Raw genomic sequence first — 19,140 nt, forward strand, 5'->3', positions numbered from 1 at the left:
CTGAGGTACTTGGAAGCTGCAGTCAGACAGGAGATGTCTTGAATACCACAGGCAAGTTGCAGAGATCCTAAAAGCCGCAGACAAAGGAAGATCTGGTGACCGTAGACAGGTATGGGAAACCACAGACAGAAGACGTCCTGGAGACTGCAGATAGGTAGCAGAGGTCTAGAAGACTGTGAACAGGTCATTATGCACAGACAAATGAAAGGCCTTAATACCAGAACCCAGGTGTGTGTGTGTGTGTCTTGGTAGGCTTTATGTAGGCCTAGAGAGCCTATTACTAGAGATGAGCGAATCTTTGGAGGTTCGGTTCACTGACAGCAAATGAGCCTAGCTCCACAGGCTAAAGCTTTACTTGAACCCCGGATCAAGTCACTTATTGGCAGTTTGAGTCTCTGACCACACACAGCTTGCCATAAGCAGATCACTTCCGGGGGAAGGCAAGCTTTTGCAAACTTTTTTTGTTTTTGTTTCACACTACATGTTGTTACCCCCAGTGTGCGCCGTTCAAACTCTGCAAGCGGCTCGCTGAGCTGAGTACAACTGTTTAGGCGCGAGTTTTGTTCCCACGTAAGGCATCTGATCCCCGAACCTTGGTTTTTAAATTCGAAAACTCAGGTTTGCTCATCTCTACTCATCACATGGGTTATGGATCGGGAAGATGGGAGCAGAGCCCAGACCCGGGACAGAGGTATAACATTGGATTACATTTCTGACTTATTTACATCACTTTAGTGGATTTTCATAGTATCATAGTTTTTAAGGTTGAAGGGAGACTCTAAAGGGTGCTTTACACGCTACGATATCGTTAATGTTTTGTCGTCGGGGTCACGTTGTTAGTGACGCACATCCGGCGTCATTAACGATATCGCAGCGTGTGACACTGACCAGCGACCTTAAGCGACCTCAAAAATGGTGAAAATCGTTCACCATGGAGAGGTCGTCCCAAACTCAAAAATCGGTAAGGGTTGTTTATCCAGGTGGTTCATCGCTCATGCGGCAGCACACATCGCTATGTGTGACACCGCAGGAGCGAGGAACGTCTCCTTACCTGCCGCCGGCCACAATGCAGAAGGAAGGAGATGGGCGGGATGTTACGTCCTGCTCATCTCCGCCCCTCCGCTTTGATTGGCCGACCGCTTAGTGACGTTGCAGTGACGTCGCTGTGATGCCGAACATTCATCCCCCTTGAAGTAGGGATTGTTCGGCTTTCACAGCGACGACGACCACCAGGTAAGTATGTGTGACGCTGCCGTAGCGATGATAATGTTCGCTACGGCAGTGATCACAAACAATCGCATGCGCGACGGGGGCAGGTACTTACACGCTCGCTATCGCTACAGATTGCTAGCGATATCGCTACCATGTAAAGCCCCCTTAAGTCCATCTAGTTCAACCCGTAGCCTAAAATGTTGATGTGGCAAACAAGTTCCAATGGGGAAAAAAAATTCCTTCCTGACTCCACATACGGCAATCAGACTAGTTCCCTGGATCAACACCATGTCATAAAATCTAATATACATAACTGGTAATATTACATTTTTCAAGTAAGGCGTCCAGGCTCTGCTTAAATGTTAGTAGTGAATCACTCATTATAACATGATGCGGCAGAGAGTTCCATAGTCTCACTGCTCGTACAGTAAAGAATCCTCGTCTGTGATTATGATTAAACCTTCTTTCCTCAAGACATAGCGGATGCCCCCGTGTCCCAGTCGCAGGCCTAGGTGTAAAAAGATCACGGGAAAGGTCTCTGTACTGTCCCCTCATATATTTATACATTGTGATTAGATCCCCCCTAAGCCTTCATTTTTCCAAACTAAATAACCCCAAGTTTAATAACCTGTCTTGGTATTGCAGCCCACCCATTCCTCTTGGTGGCTCTTCTCTGCACCCTCTCCAGTTCAGCTATGTCCTTCTTATATATCGGTAACCAGAATTGTACACAGTATTCTAAGTGCGGTCGCACTAGTGACTTGTACAGAGGTAGAACTATATTTTTTCATGAACATTTATTTATACCTCTTTTAATACATCCCATTATTTTATTAGCCCTGGCTGCAGTTGCCTGACACTGTCCACTAAAGTGAAGTTTACCATCCACCCATACACCCAAGTCTTTTTCTGTGTCTGTTTTACCCAATGTTCTACAATTAAGTACCTAATTATAAATTTTATTTCCACTACCCAAGTGCATGACCTTACATTTATCTACATTAAACCTCAATTGCCACTTCTCAGCCCAATCCTCCAATTTACATAAATCTCCCTGTAATATAAAATTATCCTCCTCTGTATTGATTACCCTGCATAGTTTAGTATCACCTGCAAATATTGAAATTCTACTCCGCATGCCCCCAACAAGGTCATTTATAAATATGTTGAAAAGAAGCGGGCCCAATACTGACCCCTGTGGTACCCCACTATGAACTGAGACCCAGTCCGAGTACGTACCATTAATAACCACCCTTTGTTTCCTATCACTGAGCCAGTTTTTAACCCAGTTACACATATTTTCCCCTATCCCCATTATTCTCATTTTATGCACCAACCTTTTGTGTGGCACCGTATCAAAAGCTTTTGAAAAGTCCATATACACAACATCCACTGCATTTCCCTGGTCCAGGCTTGAACTTACCTCTTCATAGAAGCTGATCAAATTAGTTTGACAGGATCGATCCCTCATAAACCCATGTTGATACTCTGTCATAAGGTTATTTTTCTTGAGATACTCCAGTATAGCATTTCTCAAGAAACCCTCAAGGTTTTTACCATCCGTAGAGGTTAAACTTACCGGCCTATAATTTCCCGGCTCAGTTTTTGTCCCCTTTTTGAATATTGGCACCACATTTGCTATGCGCCAGTCCTGCGGTACCGACCCTGTTATTAAGGAATCTGTGAAGATTAAAAATAATGGTCTATCTATCACAGAACTCAATTCCTGTAATACTCTGGGGTGTATGCCATCCGGGCCCGGAGATTTGTCAACCTTAGTGATTTCGAGGCGGCGGCGTACTTCCTGCTGGGGTAAGCAGGTAATATTCAAGGGTGAATTTATGGTATCACTGGTCATGTCATCTGCCAGGGCATTTTATTGTATTAAAACCGTAGAAAAAAAGTCATTCAGCAGGTTGGCTTTACCCTCATCCCCCTCCACCATTTCACCATACTGAAGAATCTGCCTGCAGGGCTTCACCGTACCCCATCCTGCCCCAGCTCTACCCATTTTGGCGCAGCTTCAGTACAAATGACAGAAGTCACAACATTTTTGGGCAAGTTCAAGTTGTTCAAAAATTTGAAACATTATAATCAATAACGCGTAATAAATTTGTCAAACACTGAGAGTAAAGAATTTGTACAATATAACCAAAATTGCATCAAGGAATTTAGGACATGATTGAATAACTTGATTCTTATTATAAAATAGCCTCAAAAATCATGATTATAAAAGTAATTGGCACAAATATTTATGAAAAAAAACCCACAATTATGGGGAAGACCCCTCAGAGTCAGAACTCTCAGCAAAGTGCACCAGTGTAAAAACATCCATACCCATCACAAGCCATAATCAATGGGCCAAAGACTCACCACACCACACTACACTACAGACCACTTCCCGTACTGACGCCCTTACCGCAGTGTACGGTGCCGTGGCTGGCATGGGGTTGTGATGTCAAGCGAGCCCCACGTCCAATCAGCTCCGGCTTCTGTCTCCCCGCCTTCGTACCAAACAAGTTAACAGGAAGTGTGCTCTGCGGCTGCGCTCATTTCCTGATGATTGCTCGTTTGGTCCAAAGGTGTGGAGAAGGAAGCCGACACTAATTGGACGCGGGGCTATCGTGACGTCACAACCCCACATGATCCACGGCACCGCAATCCTGGACACTGCTGAAAGGGTGCCAGGAAGGAAAGCAAGTGTAAGCTTTATTATTTTAACTTAGGGAAACGTGGAATTATAAGGGGTGGCCCTAGTAGTAGACAACACCTTTAACCATGACTAAAAGTGGTTACATCTGAAATGTTCTTTTATTTTTTACTGACCTGGGGTACATCCAGCTTTTTTTTTTTTATTTATATTGACTAAATTAATTTTTAAAGATTGATCTTTTATTTTTTTTTTCCTTGTGTTGTATTTTACAGTTTATTTTTTGGAATGTCTCTCTGTATTTGATGAACACACAATATGACTTCCTGGAGCATCTAATATTCACTGGTGCTGCGTTGGCGGGCTGAGTTCCCTGTTTTTTTCTTATTTGTTTCTATTTACCTGGTTTTGTGGGGCAATCCTGTAAGATACCGTTGTGTAGGATCTATTGAATAGTTCTTGATCTATTTCAGATTCCACTCCTCATGCGGTGGAAGCAGTCAAACTCTTGAGGAACACTTGTCAGGTTATGTTTTACCTAAAATGTGAAGAAAGTCGAAAGGCTGTCACAACCGGCTTGTTAGATGATGTCAGATTTCAGAAAATTTGGCAAAAAATGGAGTGGGAAAATACTATCCCAGCTGTGCCAGGTCCAAGTTCATATTGCATAATTTAAAAGGGTATTCCTATTTGGAACATTTATGGCATAATCTCATTACATGGAAAAACATAAATGTTTAACAGATGGTGGTCTTAGCTTTGGGACCCGCATCTTGGAGTGAAGCCCCAGATTGCTGCTCTGAAAGGAGATACCATATGACCTTACTGCCTCTATGTATTCACTTCTATGTAAATTCCTAAAATAGCTATGCACTCTTGTCTGGTTGTTGTCAGAACTGCCCTAAAAAAGAATGCATGACCAACTCTGTCCGCAGCAGTTGCAGGATGATGGCTGGGAGACCCCCATTGTTCTTGAAATAGTTGCAGTTCCCAAAGTGAACATATATTACGAATTCTGTGGATATAATAAATGTTTGTGATTGTCATGTTACAAGTGAAAAGGTTTTGGTACTGTGTTAGCATTTAATAATTTTTCAACTAGCTCTCAGTGAGAGGAACAAAATTATAATCTTGTGATACCTTTTAATGGCTAACTAAAATAAAATAAAGTGATGTTACAAAGCAAGCTTTCGAGACATCTCCGGTCCAAACATTTCTGTGCTTCAGGTCACAACATAAACCATATGAAAGTTGTCATATTAAAAGGCAACTTCAGATCACAGAGCCATCGCAGGGTCTAAGAATACAAATTCATTAAAATGTTTAACTCTGTGGACACAAGACTCAACCTGTCAGAAGGATTTATGGCCCATTACAAAATCTGAGGAGTCTGCTCCAGAGACTCACCAGACCTCTGATCCTACATGGATATTGGGACAATAAAACTCTCACACCACTAATCAAAGCTAATTAAGGATTCACTTTCTAAGCTCAGTGTTTGTTTATTTAAATGTTGATGAAGGGACCTGAGATGTCTCGAAAGCTTGCTTTGTAACATCACTTTATTTTATTTTAGTTAGCCATTAAAAGGTATCACAAGATTATAATTTTGTTCCGCTCACTGAGAACATTTAATGATTGTCATGTAAAACTCCTGAAGGGTCCTTACCCCCCTCCCCACCGAAAGCTCACACAGATGCAGATCGCCACGACGACTATCTGATCTAGCTATAGAGCAGGTATTTACGACTCGGGTGATGGTACAACTACAACCAAGGTAGTGCACAGCAGAAACATCTCTTTGTTCTGTTGGAGGGAAAACTTCTAATACACTTTTTATGTGGCCCGTTAATGCTAGAAAAATGAAAAACATACTGCCAGAATCCCTGTGGCGCGCACAGTTTGGCTTTTCTAGGAAATCGCTGGTATCACGACAAATGAGTATTGACCAATAAAATCATGCTAGATGCGTTGTGTTTGGTATCTATGTAAATGTAAAATCGAGATATAAAATATGACGCTAATATCTTTCACCTGAGTGGCCCAGGGGCAAAGATATGTGGAAAGCTAGAATTAAAGAACTTTGTTACAATCTTGGCAAAGCCCACAAGAGACCATAAAATGAGGTCACAGAGAGGGAGGTTACCTGAGGGCATAAGAGAGATTAGCTCATTGCTGGGGGTAGTCAGTATTTGAGGGCATCAGCAAGTGGTGATGCTGGCCGATTATACCATCTTTCTCTTGGATCCCCTCCCTCCATAAATTTGGACGTCACATCTATGGCACGAGTTTAGTAAGTTTCATGTTTATACCTTTTATTTTAATGTAACTGTCTACACTGTATTTCTATTGTTCCCTTTTGTAAATTATTGTATATTTTTATAAACACTGCCTATTTTCGGATTAAATATATAAAATGTAATAGTTTCTTTCCTCATGCTCTATATATGAATCAAAAAACCCGAATAGCCTAGTGCTATCTGTAACGGGTGACCGAACTGCCTGTACAAAAGGTTCGGTGGTGGCAGCGGAATTATTGTGTAGCATTATTGGGGTGCTATCAGCAATGGGTACTGAGGTATATATATATTCCATTAGCAGGAATCGGCGATATATACATTACCCATGCTGGCAGACCTTCAATATCTGACATTAGTAGCTTAGCAGCCTCACTTTGTTATTGTCCTGCAGTACCAAAAGTGGCCTGTTGACAAGAGGGGCGCTAGAGAGCAGTCTGATTTTGACAAATTAGTGAACAGCGGTGGGATATCTGAGTGACTCCCCCGGCTTTTCGTGACAGTGATGGTAATATTTTTTTTAATAACGCCATCTTATAAAAAATTGCCTATGATATAAATCTATCCTAATGGGGTATATGACCAGGGGAGGCATTCCCTTCATGGCTGACTTCGAAAGTGTTTGTCTTTTACAATGTTGAACTATAGAACAAAGTAAAACTAGTGGAACACAAAATTTTACTCTAAAATGCTAAATTGTTCAATTTCATTACTGGAGTCAAACCCCAAACTTTTATAGTTAAAGCGCGCCTCTGATTAGGAAGAAAACTAGTCCAGTAGTGGAGCATACTGCCGGTGCTACACGTAACAGTAGTTCACAAATTTCCATCAACTAAACAAGCTTTGTGTAACTAAACAAAAAATAAACAGGCATAAACAATTATATTTTAGAGGAAATCTGTCAGCAGGTTTTTGCTATGTAATCTGACAGCAGCATGATGTAGGGACAGAGACCCTGATTCCAGTGATATATCACTTAGTTTACTGGGGCATAGTTTGTTATAGAATCGCTGTTTTCTAATTCTATGCTATAGATTTAGCAGAGCTTGGAATGCTGAGCAGTGTATAACGCCGCACACCTCATTGATTAGCAGCTTTCTCTCAATATGCACTATACACAGAACGCTGCCAATCAGTGGGGTGAACGCGGTGGGATCAGGAGGAACGAGACACCAAGACCTGTAGGGATAACCCCCTACTGATAAAACACTGACTTTATTGAAACGCAAAAAACAGTCTAGTAAGTGACAGGTCACTGAATCAGGGTCTCTGCCCCTACATTGTGCTGCTTCCAGATTACATAGCAAAAACCTGCTGACAGATTCCCTTTAATCCTGGAATCAAGAAAATAAAATTTCAAGGTGTGCCAGCATATGTCAATCCTGGCAGTAACATTACTCGGCTAGCAGCGAGGCAAAGATTAATGTGTGACTTCCACAAACACAACTGTTGAAATCCTTGACCCGCAGTTTATTTATTATTACCCAATCTCCTTTTGGCTTTTGTGACTCAATGATGATCCCTGATCACTAAAATGTCTCCATTTGTAGTTACGGAGGCAATGTTAGTGATTATAAGCAGTACGTCGGTATGCCCTGCTAGTTTTTGTTGTCCTTCCTGCACTGAAGAAATGTTAAAGGGAATCTGTCAGCAGGTTTTTGCTACCTCATGTGAGAGCAGCATGATGTAGGCAGAGACCATGAATCTAATGATGTATTACTCAGTTTACTAAGTGCAGCGATTCTGATATAAAGGTTTTTTAGATCGTTAACCCTTTCGAGCCTGAGTATGCAAAAATTAAAAAATAAATAAAAAATTGTATGCTATAGAGATCATCCATAATACATCTGATATTTATACATACATTGGAAAGTTTAACTACCTAGGATTTCTGCATACATCCTAGGTCGCCTCCCTCACTTTGATGTGGGCTCACATCTATCCCCGCACATATCATCTGAGCTGATCAGCCGATATGTGCAGCTACTGGCGCAGGTGGATCGGAGATCCAAGCACGCCAATTAACCCCTTAGATTGCGCTGTCAAACTCTGACCGCACAATCCAATGCGCTTCAGTGGGGATCGCGCTGCTTCCCGCCGCCATCGGTGGCCCCATGATGCCCCATGACGTGGGTTTTCATGACCGTGTGGGGTCAGCTGATGATCCCTGTCACTTTCATGACTCCCTTCCTGTGAATGCTGGCAGAATGCCGGGATTCACAGGAGATCAGCTGAAGCATCCTCTGATCAGCAGAAGCGATCGGACAGTACAGGCATAATGACCCCTAAGAGGACTAATAAAATCAATTAAAAAAAAAAATGTAAAAAAAACCCCTAAAATTTCAAATCACACCCCTTTTGCTCCATTGAAAATAAAAAATACACCCATTTTGCATTGCCGCTTTCAGAAATGCCTGATATATAAAAATATAAAATCAGTTAATCTGATCGGTAAAGGGCATAATGAAAAAAAACCCCACTAATTATGTTTTTGGTCGCTGCAACATTGCATTAAAATGCCATAGCAGGCAATCAAAACATTGTATCAACTCAAAAATGGTATGGATAAAAACGTCAGCTCAAGACGCAAAAAATAAGCCCTCACACAGCCCCAGATCCAAAAAATGAGAATGTTACTGGTCTCAGAAAAAGGTGAGAAATGCGCAATTTTTTTTTTTTCTTTTTCAAACTTCAAAAAAAAATTTTTCACCACTTAGATAAAAGTAAAACTATACATGTTTGGTATCTACAAACACATACTGACCTGGGGAATCATACTACTAGGTCAGTTTTACCATATAGTGAACATGGTAAATAAAAAAAAAACACAGTTGTGCAATTGCACTTTTTTTTGCAATTTCACCACACTTGGAATTTTTTTTTCCATTTGCCAGTACAGTATGGGGCAGATTGAATGGTGTTGTTCAAAAGAACAACTCGTTCCACAAAAAACAAGCCCTTATATGGCTATATTGACGGAAAAATAAAGTTATGGCTCTTGGAAGAAGGGGAGGAGAAAATGAAAAACCGAAAATTGGCGGGGGTGAGGGGGTTAAAGAATAACCGTTGTTTACATTTTTATTTCATAATTTAACAGTACACGTGATAATAAGCATCTTTGTAATATAACTTATCAGAGAAATCTGCTTTTTTTTCTCCACTAGGGTTGATTATTCTCAAAATTCTTAAAAGGAATCTGTCACCAGGTTTTTGCTCCCCCATCTTAGAGCAGCATAATGTAGAGATAGAGACCCTGATTCCAGTTGTGTCGCTTACTGTGCTGTTTGCTGTCATTTTGATAAAATCAATGTTTTCTCTGCTGCAGATCTAGCAGTTATATAGCGCTCATGAATATGCTGGACTATCTGCAGCAGTAGTCCTCTAATGATAATCTACTGCTGATTAAACAGGGATTTTATCAAAACTACACTAAACAGCCCAGTGAGTGACACATCGCTGGAATCAGGATCTCTGCCCCTATGTCATACTGCTCTCAGATTAAGTGGCAAAAGCCTGGTGATGGATTCCCTTTAATTCACCGGAAAAGTTCCTGGGAAAAATCTACATTCAGTGAAGACAGATTTTTACATTACTGTGATAGGAGGTGGAAACTGCTCCTGATAACATTGTATATGAACAGAATGGGAGGAGGGAGAAGCTCTTTACACGGATGTAAAAAACATTCCTTGTTTTCTGGATGTAAATCGAACGATTTTTCATAAGCGCATTTGAGTTCGGCCACATGGCTCATTTAGACAAGTGTATAATCAGTCCATGCAGGGGTTTGCAAAGATGGGTTTGAAGATGCAGGCTATAAAAGGGTTAATTGCAGCAGACGAATGAAATATATACCTGCACGAAGAGAAGATGAGTGATTCATAACCATGTTTACCTGCCTAGAACCTATAAAAATATGGCACTTCGATAAAATCTGCACAACAGCCCCCCTTACCCACGATAGATCCCAAAGATGATTGAACCACAACAGGAGTTAGGCCTAAGACACACGGCATGAAAATCGGTGTGAGTGGAGTGCGATAAAACATCGCATTCCACTCGGACAAATATTAGCCTGTGTGTCAGTGCTCATGAGCGATTATTTTCTCAGCCTTAATCGGACCGAGAAAGCAATCGCAGCATGCTGCAGGTGCAATACGATCCTTGTTTCTCTCGCACCCATTCAAGTCTATGGGGTGAGAGAAAAATCGCACTGCACTCGCGGTACACCGGTGTACCGCGAGTGCAGGGCGAGAATGGCAATAGCCGGCTACGGAGGAGAGAGGGATATAAATCCCTTCCTCCCCTGCTCCGTGCTGGCCCGCCTCTTCGCAGCGCCGGCCCTCCCCTCTCTGTGCCGGCCCGCCCCTCCACAGCGCCGGCCATCCCCTCCTCAGTGCCGGCCCGCCCCCCGCAGCTGAGGTTCGATCGCACGATCGGACCTCAGTCGCAGGCACACTCGCATGACACTCGGCTCTGCTGTGTTGTCAGCGTGAGCCGAGTGTCATGCAAGGGGATCGCAGTAATCCCCGTGTGGCCCCAGCCTTAGGCAGATAAGAGACATCCCGGAGACCGCTGACAGGTAGCAAAGATCCTTGAAGACTGGATACAGGTAACAGAGGTACTTGAAGCTGCAGGCAGACAGTAGACGTCCTGGAGACCGCAGACAGGTAGCAAAGATCCTTGAAGACTGGATACAGGTAGCAGAGTTACTGGAAACTGCAGTCAGATGGGAGACGTCTTGGATACCACAGGCAGGTAGCAGAGATCCTGGAAGACTGGATACGGGTAGCAGAGGTAATAGAAGTGCTGCAAGCAGACAGGAGATGTCCTGGAGATCACATAGAGGTAGCAAAGATAATGGAAGACTGGATACAGGTAGCTGAGGTACTTGGAAGCTGCAGTCAGACAGGAGATGTCTTGAATACCACAGGCAAGTTGCAGAGATCCTAAAAGCCGCAGACAAAGGAAGATCTGGTGACCGTAGACAGGTATGGGAAACCACAGACAGAAGACGTCCTGGAGACTGCAGATAGGTAGCACAGGTCTAGAAGACTGTGAACAGGTCATTATGCACAGACAAATGAAAGGCCTTAATAGCAGAACCCAGGTGTGTGTGTGTCTTGGTAGGCTTTATGTAGGCCTAGAGAGCCTATTACTAGAGATGAGCGAATCTGTGGAGGTTCGGTTCACTGACAGCAAATGAGCCTAGCTCCACAGGCTAAAGCTTTACCTGAACCCCGGACACGGGTGTACCGCGAGTGCAACTGCGAAAATGGCAATAGCCAGCTACGGAGGAGAAAGGGAGATAAAGCCCTCCCTCCCCTCAGTGCTGGCCCGCCCCCCGCCGCTATGGTCTGATCGCATGATCGGACCTCAGTCGCAGGGACACTCTGCTCCCGCTGTGCTGCCAGTTTGAGCCGAGTATCATGAGAGGATCGCAGTAGTCCCCGTGTGGCCTCGGCCTTAGTTTGTACTTTCTCACTGTCTTACCTCACTGTAGATAAACGCAACACACAACTTTCTTCCTTTAGTATTTTTAAGCATTCCGTTTTGAAATGTCCATATTTCTTCTTGGGGTATGTGCACATGCTCAGGACAGACTGCGTCCTGGACGTGGTGGGTCCTGACCTGTGGGGCCGCGAGTCCCGCCCCACAGGAGACCGCAGCTGCTCCTGCACACGATCCGGGCTCGGGCAGTTGCAGTCTCCCGCTGTGTTCTCCTTCCGGAAAGTCGCACCACAGGTCAGTTTTCGCAGCAGGAAAAAGCAGCACAGTGCGCATGGGATTTCTAGAAATCCAATCCACTGTGCTTGTACTGTACATCGCAGCATTTTGGATGGAGGGAGAAAACACTGTTGAAAAAACTGCAAACCCTAATTGTGGGCACGCAGCCTAAGTCTAGGCTAAGTAGGTTTCCATTGCAAATCCTTGACTTCATACTGATTTGTCTCTGTCAAGGGCATTTTCTACTTAGCTCTGTTAATTGCAAGGACAGTATTTGGTAAGCTGTCATGAGTAGAGCTGTGTGCCATCTGTGCCAGGTTGCATCACACATTTAATTTACTTCTGCTTTACTAATAGGGCATTTCAAGACCTTTTTTTTGTACGAGGTAGAATATCTAGCCTGGTTTACCAGGACACAGAGGATTGAATATCACATATTCTATGAAGCTCAGCTAAATGCATGGAGGCACACGCCACCAATAAGATGTGCCAGATTAATTAAGTGTCGCACGCCTCTTAATGGATTTACAGCTTCATCTTCTTGCTCTTCTCTCATTAAGACTGATGTACGAAATGCGAGTCTTAATGAATTGGGAGCAAAGACTTCATACAACCACTTCTGCACATAATGGCCTATATCTAGAAATATATATGTTAGGCTGCTTTCACACTACGTTTTTTTAGCATGCGTCATGAACATTTTTTTGCCGCAAAAGCGGATCCTGTTTTTGCAAAGAAAAACGCATGTGTTATTTTGCAGGATCCTGTGACTTGAAGTTTATGGGCGGGCATTGGAGTCATGTGATCGGGAGTGAGGGGAACTGAACGTGAGACTGGGAGCTGGCATCTGACAGCTGCGGAGGCTCGTAACCAAGGTAAACATCGGGTAACTTGCTTGGATACCCGATATTTACCTTGGTTACGAGCGTCTGCAGCTGCTAGGAGCCGGGCTCCCTGCACACGTAACCAAGGTAAACATCGGGTATCCAAGCAAGTTACCCGATGTTTACCTTGGTTACGAGCCTCCGCAGCTCTCAGGCGGGGGAGAGAGAAACTGATCACGCGAGGCTGGTTTCTGGGCATGCTCAGTAGAGCAAGCAGGATCCTGTCTATCAGCATGCCAGCGTTCACATGCGTTTGCATGCAGTATAGTCAGGATCCAGCAATTTGCAGTATTTGGACGCAGCTCAAAAACACTACAAGTAGCATTTTTGAAAAAAGTTAAAAAAAACCTGCAACTCGCTGGATCCTCACTATAACGCACACAAACGCATGTGAACGCATGTTGACGCGAGTCCATTGCAAATGCATTGAAATGAAAACGCATTTGCACTGGATCCGTTTTTGCGTTAAAAAAACGTTTAGGACACATGTTAAAAAAACGTAGTGTGAAAGCAGCCTTACCGGCAATGTGTAAAAACAGGCATTCTTTAGAATACCTAAGCAATGTATGCAATGCCGGAAATGGGTCGTCAAAGTATGAAATGCATCAGATGTTCATACATTTCCTAGACATTCTATAGAATACCTAAATGACAAACAGGCGGAGTGTAGAATACCACAGGGGTGGTCCGTCCAAAAGTAGGTGGACAGAGCAGGCAGCAGCAGATGTGTGAAACTGGCTCAGTTGCCCTTAGCATTAGCAACCAATCAGATTCCACCTTTCATATTTCCAAAGAGTCTATGAGGAATGAAAAGTGGAATCTGATTGGTTGCTAAGGGCTCAAAAGTGGAATCTGATTGGTTGCTAAGGGCAACTGAGCCAGTTTCACACATCTGCTGCCTGTCCACCCACTACTTTTGGACGGAGCCCCCTGTATGCTTTCTGGAATGAAGTAGTGTGCTTGCTGTGCCGACGCAGCAGACTTCATTTACTGTTTTGGGTGAATTGCTGTGCCGTAGCATTATATCACACTTTGCCTGAGCACTTCTTGTCATTCTTTATAATACCTAGACATTTTATGTAATGCCTAGGAAAAGTATAGAACAACGCAGATATTTCATACCTTGCCTGAAAACGACAGGGATTGTATACATTGCCTAGGTATTCTATAGAATGCCAGGTTTTTATACATTGCCTGTAACATATGTACTGTATATACGCAAGTATAAGCCGAGGCACCTAATTTTACCACAAAAAAACTAGGAAAACGTATAGACTCGAGTATAAGTCTAGGACTATAGAAAAATTTGAAAAAATATTTTTTCAATGTTAAAATGGGAATCCGTCTTATAATCCTTGTCTTATATTAGCACAGCAGGGCGTTGGCGGTAGAGCAGTTCAAGAGGCTGGGTCGGTGCTGTGGGCTCAGAGTACAGGGGTGTTCACGGTTCAGGAGGGTCTCAGGACGGAAGGTCGGCAATACTTCGGGCTTGGCTGTGTCACGGCTCAGGAGGGTCCGTGATACTGCAGAGCCCGCAGCCCGCCGGCAGGTTCAATGGAGCCTGCTGCGACACCCCTGAGCCCCCAGTATTGCCAACCCTTCTGAGGCACAACGCCCCCCAGCCACAGTATCACTGACCCTACGTCCTGTGAACCCGCTCTGCCACGCTGTGCCAACCCGGTAAGTTTTATCCGGATTATAAGTTTTGGGGAGAAAAGTGCGTTTTAGAGTCCGGCAGTACTTGAGTGTAAGCCGATGGGGGCTTTTTCAATGTGCTAAAGTCGGCTTACACACGAGTATATACAGTATATACTATTTTTTTTTTCCCTAGATGCTAGTTATAGAGGTAGGAAGTTGAATACTGTTGCATGTAGGTACGGCTTTCATGTAACTACCGTATTTTTCGGACCATAAGACGCACTTTTTTCCCCCCAAATGTTGGGGGAAAGTGGGGGGTGCGTCTTATGGTCTGAATATAGGGCCGGGAATGAGGGTGCTGCGGTGGAGCGGGTCATCGGGGGCACAAGCAGGCTGCAGCAGCGCTTGCCGTGACCACGTGGACCCGCTCATTTAATATGCACCATCCTCCTGCCCTTCTCTCAGCGCTGAAGCAGGAGTAGACAGGTGGGCGGGAGGATGGGCGAGGGATAAACAGTCGGCCCGCATGATCACCCCTGGCAACTACAGCCTGGAGTGATCATGTGCGGCTGTATTCACTGCCCCCCGCACATCATCATCAGCGTGGGGTGCAGTGAATCAGTATATTCACCTGTCACCGTTCCCCTGCAGCACCGCGATCTCCTCCTGGCTGCCGGCGGCCGCTGAGTGGAGCCGTCCCCGTTCCCTGCAGCATTGCGATGTCCTCCTGTGCCAGCGGCGGCCGCTGAGTGGAGACTAGCATCGCGCACAGCGATGACGTCATCGCTGTGCACACGTGTCCACACGCAGCTGCCGCTGGCACAGGAGGACATCGCAATGTTGCAGGGGAACGGGGATGGCTCCACTCAGCGGCGCTGCCGCTGACACAGACGGTAGGAGGAGCGATGCTACAGGGAGTGAGATAAGGTGAGTATGAACGTTTATTTTTTTTATGTGCCACAGGATGCGGGCCGTATACCAGGATGGGGGTGTATAGCACGATGGGGGCGTATAGCAGGATGGGGATATATGATGAGCAGGATGGGGATATATGATGAGCAGGATGGGGATATATGATGAGCAGGATGGGGATATATGATGAGCAGGATGGGGGTATATTATGAGCAGGATGGGGGTATATAGCAGGTCGGGGTATATAGCAGGATGGGGCCATATGCCAGGATGGGTTACCGTATATAGCAGGATGGGGCCATATGCCAGGATGCGGTATATAGCAGGATGAGGGACATATACTGTATATACAAGGCAGGAGGATCATTACCAGGCTGAGGTACCTTAGTAGAGAATTTGGAGACATTACCCCCATAACAGTGTCAGCAGCATATTCTCGTCCCATAACAGTGTGTCATGACTCCCATTTTTCGCTTAAAATTTTATTTTCCTATTTTCCTGCTCTAAAACCAGGGTGCGTCTTATGGTCCGGTGCGTCTTATAGTCCGAAAAATACGGTATATTGTGATAAAACGTTGCATGACTCCAGCCTTTGCCTGTCAGTTGCTAAGTGCAGCTCTCTGATCACCAAAATCTAGTTGTGGCTCCGGCCTAATGTCAGTTGGCCGCCCCCAGTAAGGACATAGCAGTTACATGGCAACGAAGGTAAATAGCCGGGCATTATTTATTGTGTCATTTAGGCTGCTTTCACACTACGTTTTTTTTAACATGCGCCATGAACGTTTTTTTGCTGTAAAAGCGGATCCTGCTTTTACAGCAAAAAAACGCATGCAAACGCAAGTGTTATTTTGCAGGATCCTGTATCTTTATGTTTATAGGCGGGCATTGGAGTCATGTGACCCGGGAGTGAGTGGAACTGAACGTGGTAGACTAGGAGCCGGCATCTGACAGCTGCGGAGGCTTGTAACCAAGGTAAACATCGGGTAACTTGCTTGGATACCCGATATTTACGTTGGTTACGAGCATCCACAGGTGCTAGGAGTCGGGCTGCCTGCTCCCTGCACACGTAACCAAGATAAACATCGGGTAACAAAGAGAAGTGCTTTGCTTGGTTACCCGATATTTATCTTGGTTACGAGCGTCCGCAGCTCTCAGGTGGGAGAGAGAGAGGAGAGAGAGGGAGGAGAGAGAGGGAGGAGAGAGAGAGACTGATCACGGAGGCTGGCTTCTGTGCATGCTCAGTAGAGCAAGCAGGATCCTGTCTATCAGCATGCCAGCGTTCACATGCGTTTGCGTGCTGTTTAGTCAGGATCCAGCGATTTGCAGTATTTGGACGCAGCTCAAAAGCGCTACAAGTAGCGTTTTTGAAAAATGTTAAAAAACTGCAAGTCGCTGGATCCTCACTATAACGCACGCAAACGCAGGTGAACGCATGTTGACGCGAGTCCATTGCAAATGCATTGAAATAAAAACGCATTTGCACTGGATCCGTTTTTGCGTCAAAAAAACGCTCAGGACGCATGTTAAAAAAAACGTAGTGTGAAAGCAGCCTTAGTTGTAATATAGAGACTTTGAGTTTAATTTTTCACAATGGTATTTATTGTTTTTCTGTGTTGATTAGTATCTAAAAGTCTTATATTTCTTGTGGCAGTTGTGTGCCCAACCTGTTCACACATTTCTCTGTGGCTATATCCAGCTGATTCATATACAACATAATACCAAGACTTATCAGACCACTTGACCATAGAAAAATGGCTTAGGCCCTGTGCGCACACTGCGGTTTTACCCGCGGTTTTGCTGCAGAATTTTCTTAAGAAATGTTTGTAATCTTTCTGCAGACATTTCCCAGAAAAACCGATGGGAAAAAAATAGCTGTGCGCACACTGCGTTTTTTTTTCTCAAGAAAATTCTTTCTGCAGAATTTCTTGAGAAAATTTCTTGAGAAAATGTGCATGTCACTTCTTCTTTTCCGCAGGTACCTGCGGTATTTCACTGTAATGTAATCGCGAAATACCGCGGGTATACCGCAGGTAGCAAATGATGTGTGGTATACCCTTGGTATAGCCGTGTTTTACCTGCGGTAATGTTCATCACTGCCTGTGTTTTGCAGGAAGTGATGTCATTATGACAGAAGAGGAAGCGGAGCAGAGAGTAAACACACACGTCACACTCCCTGGACGCCGCACAGAAGCACTTCCGTGTGACCTCCGTCGGGTGCCCGTGCAGTCTGTGTCCCGCTCCAGCCCCGCGGCTGCCTGCACTGCAGTGTGTCAGTGTCTCAGCGCACTGCAGTATCAGCAACTTCTCACCCTGCAGTGCTGGTAGCCGCGGGGATGACGAGCGCTGCTGTCAGGAGGTTAGATGAGATCATTACCTGCTGTGACGATCTCCTGCTCTGCTGACGTCAGCGCTGTCACTGCCTTCTATGCCTGTCTCGCGGGCGGCCCGAGACTGTGACTAGCGGTGACGTCACGGGCTCTCGCGATACTGCTGAGAACGCAGCGGGCATAGCAGGCAGTGCCAGCGTTGACGTCAGCAGAGCAGGAGATTGTCACAGCAGGTAATGATCTCATCTAACCTCCTGACAGCAGCGCTCGTCATCCCCTGCAGTGACCTGGGCTGACCTATTGATGTTAGCTCAAGGTCACTGCACTGCTCTCCCAGCCAATAGGGAACATTTTGTTCTTCATTGACTGGGACATTGACTATGGTATGGATCGTCGTGGGACCCCCTTATTGGATTACTCCAGACCTGGAATTGATTGTTCTTTTCAATAAATTGATGAAAGAGGGAATGTTTTGGGGAGTGTTTTTTCAAATAAAACTTTTTTTGTTGTCTATTTTTTATTTCTTACTGACTGGTTTTGTGATGTCGGGTATCTGATAGACGCTTGACATCACTAACCCCAGGGCTTGATGCCAGGTGACATTACACATCTGGCATCAACCCCATATATTACCCCGTTTGCCACCGCACCAGGGCAACGGGATGAGTTGGGGCAAAGCACCAGGATTGGCACGTCCAATGGATGCGCCACTTCTGGGGGCGGCTGTGGCCTGCTATTTTTAGGCTGGGGAGTGTCCAATAACGGCGGACCTCCCTAGTCTGAGAATACCAGACCACAGCTGTCCGCTTTACCTTGGCTGGTGATCCAATTTGGGGGTACCCCACGTTTTTTGTTTTAAATTATTTAATGTAAAATAACAGCGTGGGGTGCCCTCTGTTTTGGATTACCAGCCAAGGTAAAGCTGCCAGCTGTGGTCTGCAGGCTGCAGCCATCTGCTTTACCCTAGCTGGCTACAAAAGATAAAGGGGACCCCACGTCCGTTTTTTTTTTTTAAATTTTTTTTTTTTTTTTTTATTCAAACACAAGGCTAAGCACCCTTTAGTGCCACATGAAAGTCACTAAAGGGTGCCAGGTTAGAATATGCAGGGAGGTGGGACATTATATATGTCTTTCTCATCTATTCTATCTATATCTATTCATCTATCCATTTTTCCCTCTATGCATTGTCTGTCTGTCTATCTATCTATCGATTATCTATCTATTATCTATATTATTTATTGCAGTTACAGCATAAAAAAACACAGGGACCAACCTGCAGAAAAACCGCGGCAAAAACGCATGCGTTTTTCCCGCGGTTTTGGTGCGGTTTTTTTTACCGCAGGTGCGGTAATCTTCAACTCCCAGAAGTTTCTCATGAAATTTTCTTGAGAAAACCACTTTTCTAGTGCGCACATAGCCTTGAAAATTACCATTGAACATTTTATATTATCAGGTTTTTGGTCAGTGGGGCACAAAGGTAACAGACATTGCCTTTA

At 44.6% G+C, this 19,140-nt stretch overlaps 1 protein-coding gene across 2 annotated transcripts in view; it reads left to right on the top strand.

Moving 5' to 3' along the window:
* Positions 1–19,140, top strand: part of BCLAF3 (BCLAF1 and THRAP3 family member 3) — a 146,654-nt gene that overhangs the window by 36,751 nt on the left and 90,763 nt on the right. The window contains exon 1 of one of the 2 annotated variants that reach the window (XM_075335429.1): positions 13,747–13,766. The exons of the other annotated variant lie outside the window; for it this stretch is intronic. The gene's annotated coding sequence lies outside the window, so the exon portion shown is untranslated. Of the gene's footprint in view, positions 1–13,746; positions 13,767–19,140 lie in introns of those variants that run through there. 2 annotated transcript variants of the gene reach the window in all.

This window comes from Anomaloglossus baeobatrachus, chromosome 2 (assembly GCF_048569485.1).
Source record: "Anomaloglossus baeobatrachus isolate aAnoBae1 chromosome 2, aAnoBae1.hap1, whole genome shotgun sequence".
Taxonomy (NCBI): domain Eukaryota; kingdom Metazoa; phylum Chordata; class Amphibia; order Anura; family Aromobatidae; genus Anomaloglossus; species Anomaloglossus baeobatrachus.